The following is a 4367-nucleotide window of genomic DNA, read 5'->3' as shown; positions in this document are numbered from 1 at the left end:
CCAATATTTTTTTACTGTGAAACTTCACTAAGAATGATCCACTTTGTAACAGTTATCCTCTGACTTGCCATGGTCTTCCTCCTAGTAGAAGACTTATGCTCACATACACTCGAATTCTAAAGTTCTAAAAGTTCCAAGTCCAGTAGCCCAATATGTTCTCGAGCTATGCGGTAGGCTACAGTTCCATGGTTGTGTTGAGAAGTTATACAGTTGGTGCAAAAGTTCTAGACTTAAGTTCTACCACAGTATTCCCCATCTGCTTGCGTAGCAGATCTACACAATGACTCCCATTTGTCATCTTCAACCAATTAGCATGTGCCTGATCCATACTATTGATCGGTTCTGAGACTGGACCACACGGAGGCACAAAACTTAGTCCAGTGGGGTTAAAGAAATGCCTTACCAAGCAATACCTGCTATACAAGTTATGCCGCTGTCGTTCGCACTATCGCTGTCGGATAAGAATAGAATTGATATGTATTTAATTAGCCTAAAAATACACAGTCGCCGACGTCCCATGAGACTTGCCATGAATTCATAATGAGATGAATTAAACAATAGAGCATCTACACAGAGGAAAGCTCTCTCAAAGCATTTTTAGTCTCTATCTCGGATACTCTCTTACCCTCGCGACGGTATGTTCTCTCTATGATCTTGTTTTTAATCTATTTGTCAGCGTTTTTCTCTGTCGCTCATGGTGTTCTTACATTTTGGGGTGCTACAAATATAAAGTAAAATCCCACGACGTTTTAAGCATTTACTCAAAAAAGAGACTATAGCTAGCAGCTGTTTAGAAAAACAAGAACTAGTCGTTTACAACTCTCACACAGATTTATGAACAAGTTTTCCGTCTTTATTTTCACATTTTACGTGACGATATCAATATGTAGCCTGTTTTTAGTAATTTAAGCTGCCCATTCTGTTATAGAAGTGCTGGTGTTATCAGATTTTGGATACAGCTCATGAAAAAACAGGGTGGGAGAGACGGGACTGTGAAGAATTTAGAGATAGTGAAGAGTGTATTCAGCAGTGTAAGTCAGGAGAATGATTGTAATGACACTATATGTTCAGTAGAGGGAGCTGTTGAGTGCCCTGTAAATAGGAGGACAGACAATGCACAAGGTTGCAAATCAGAAGGATAGATAGATAGATAGATAGATAGATAGATAGATAGATAGATAGATAGATAGATAGATAGATAGATACTTACATACATACATACATACATACATAATACATACATGCACACATAGATAGGTAGGTTAAAAACATGTGTTTTATGATGTAGGTTTTTAAATGTCGGGCTATATGTTTTTTTTGTGACATTTGCATTTGATTTAGTTCATTCTTGGCTTAGATACTGAATGACACAAAAGGACTGTAATGTGTACTGATCATATGAATTTGCAAAACACACAGCAGGATATCCTCTGTGTGTGTCTGTCTGTGTGTGTGTGTGTGTGTGTGTGTGTGTGTGTGTGTGTGTGTGTGTGTGTGTGTGTGAGAGAGAGAGAGAGAGGACCTTATGGAATCAGTGAGTTGGGGCATTCCCACAGTGAAAGAGAAACGAAGAGAGAGAGAGAGAGAGAGAGCAGGAAGTGATTGAATGATTTGGGTCAGCGTGCTTTGCTTTAGATAATCTGTCTGATTTTAACAGTCATTAACATCACATGATGAACTTACATTTTACAGCAGTGCCGCTTATACACTGGCCTTTGAAACACACACACGGACCATAACACACACACACACACACACACACACACACACACACACACTGTCCTCGGACACACCCGAGTGATGGAGGGATTTCTGATGAAAGAAGAGGAAGGATTGCCACCCAGAGGAACAAAGCAACAAAAGAGGGACATCTGAGAGAAGAGGGGAGAGAAGGGAAGAGAAAAGGAGGATTTGAAACACATTTCCAGACAAAGCAATTCTCTACCCCCCCCCCCCCCCCGGCTCTCTCTCTCTCTCTCTCTCACATGTACACACACACACACACACACATATTCGTGAGCACACATATGTAACACTCCCTGTCCCTCGGTTGTGGCCCTCTCATTTCTCTTTTATCTTTTCTTTTCTCACCTGCTAACGTTTAACTCAGTCTGTGTGTGTGTGTGTGTGTGTGTGTGTGTGTGTGTGTGTGCGTGTTTCTTGGCATGAAACCCTTTCTGGTACAGTTGGTGCATTGTCAAAAGATTCTCTCTCTCTCTCCCTCTTTCTCTCTCTTTCACTCTTTCTGTAACCAATCCCTATTCCACTTATCTCTATTCTATTCTATTCTATTCTATTCTATTCTATTCTATTCCGTGTACATTCTGTGCTATACACTATACTCTGCTGTGTGATATTTTGTACTCTATATGCTGGCGGTCTGACCTTTCCCTGCTGGGAGACTGTATGTCAGACAGTGTCTACAGTCAGACTCCAGGCTCTCACAGACCAGCTCCAAATGCCATTAATTAATCATCATCAATGGTCCAACTGCCAGCCTCACACAGTGCGTGGTCTCCATGTGAGGAAGTGTATGTGTGTGTGTTTGTGTGTCACATGTCAACTATTCAGTCTCTGTCTCCTCTTCTTCTTCTTCTTCTTCTTCTTCTTCTTTGTTTGATTTTCTCTCTCTCTCTCTGTTTTTTTCTCTTACTTCTTTCTCTGTCAGCACAACAGCAGAGGTCAAATCCTGGGAGCATGCAGTCCCATCACTTTGTTCTAGATCATGCATGAGACTGTTTGAACACAACGACTTGTCGTGTTATTGTTACCCACAGCCATCTCTGACACATCGCATAGCCGTTGCCATGGTGACCGCTGGGCAGATGTTCACACCATGAAATTTGAGCCTCATCCAATGGAACACCTGCTTCAGGGAACTGACCAATCGGATGGAAAAAAAAGTTACCTTTACAGACACCTCAGAGTGAACCGGCCGGAACTCTGCCACAGCGAATCAGTGAGAGTGTGTTTGATGACACTCCCCCAGGCAGGAAAACACACACACACTCACACACGCACACACACACACAAACACACCCAGACCACTCACACACACACTCACACACACACACTCACACACACACACACACACACACACACACACACACACACACCTGCAGGCTTTCACTTATGCAAACAGGAAAGTAAGCTAAACTTTGAATATCGACTTGACTTCAAAGTTGACTAAACATCTTCACCACGCTCAGAGAGACAAATCTCGCAACTACGGGCGAAACACAAATGTAACTTTCCATGGGGATATCCTCCAATTATTCATCCTTCCATAACTGATAAATATGATTTTTTTTTCCTCTGAACTCTTGCAAGAAGACGCGAGAGAGAGAGAGAGAGAGAGAGAGAGAGAGAGAGAGAGAGAGAGAGAGAGAGAGAGTGGGAGAGAGAGAGAGAGAGAGGCAGATAGCGAGAGTGAGAGAGAGAGAGAGAGAGTGAGAGAGAGAGAATGAGAGAGAGAGAGAGAGAGGCAGATAGCGAGAGTGAGAGAGAGAGAGAGAGAGAGAGAGTGAGTTTGGAGATAGGAGAGGGAGGGGGAGGGAGGGAGGAAAAGCACAGAGAACATCTCTTTTATCGACTCAACTCCTCTGCTCTGACTCTGGTGGACAGGATGCAGTCTGAGCTCATGTCACTCAGTCTTTTCTCTCCGGTGGAAATCGATGAACTGATCAGCTGAACAGAGGGAGAAGTGACAGTGGTGAGTGAAGGGCAAAAAAAGGTGGGAGAGGAGAGAGAGAGAGAGAGAGAGAGACAGAGCCTGAGAGAGAGAGAGACAGACAGAGAGACAGACAGACAGAGAAACACTTCTCAGACTCAGGTTATTTGTCATTTTTTGAGTGCTGAAAGAAAAATGGTCTTTTGAAACATTTTGAGGCATCTAACATTTGAATCTACAAACCGAGAATAGGCACTTCAATTAAACACTTTAAGTGAATATTTAGCACTGCACATCACAAGTTAACATTTAACCTCACAATGGGTCATTTGTTAAAATATAGAACCATTTTTGTCACACCTTGCCTCAAGACACACACACACACACACACAGTACCCAGTATTCCTTATAACTCACCCACCATTAACTACCATTAACTTCATACAAACAGTCCATACCCACAGTTCATACACAATTCAGACCTAAAACAGAACCCCAATACTGACTGAAGATAACAGTAACTGTAACCAGCTCCACTAGACGCGTTCACATTACTTTATGGAATTGGCAAACTTCAGTAAATCTGAAGTAGGTTGAATGACAGGGCTTAAGTGTAAACTCAAACACAGATTTAGCTGGACTTGAGCCAACTGATTGGTCTTGGTCTGTTCTCACACAGTGGCACAGAGGCTTATAT

This window comes from Chanos chanos, chromosome 11, assembly GCF_902362185.1.
Source record: "Chanos chanos chromosome 11, fChaCha1.1, whole genome shotgun sequence".
Taxonomy (NCBI): Eukaryota; Metazoa; Chordata; class Actinopteri; order Gonorynchiformes; family Chanidae; genus Chanos; species Chanos chanos.
The sequence above is the reverse complement of the archived record's forward strand: the minus strand, read 5'-3'. Positions refer to the sequence as shown.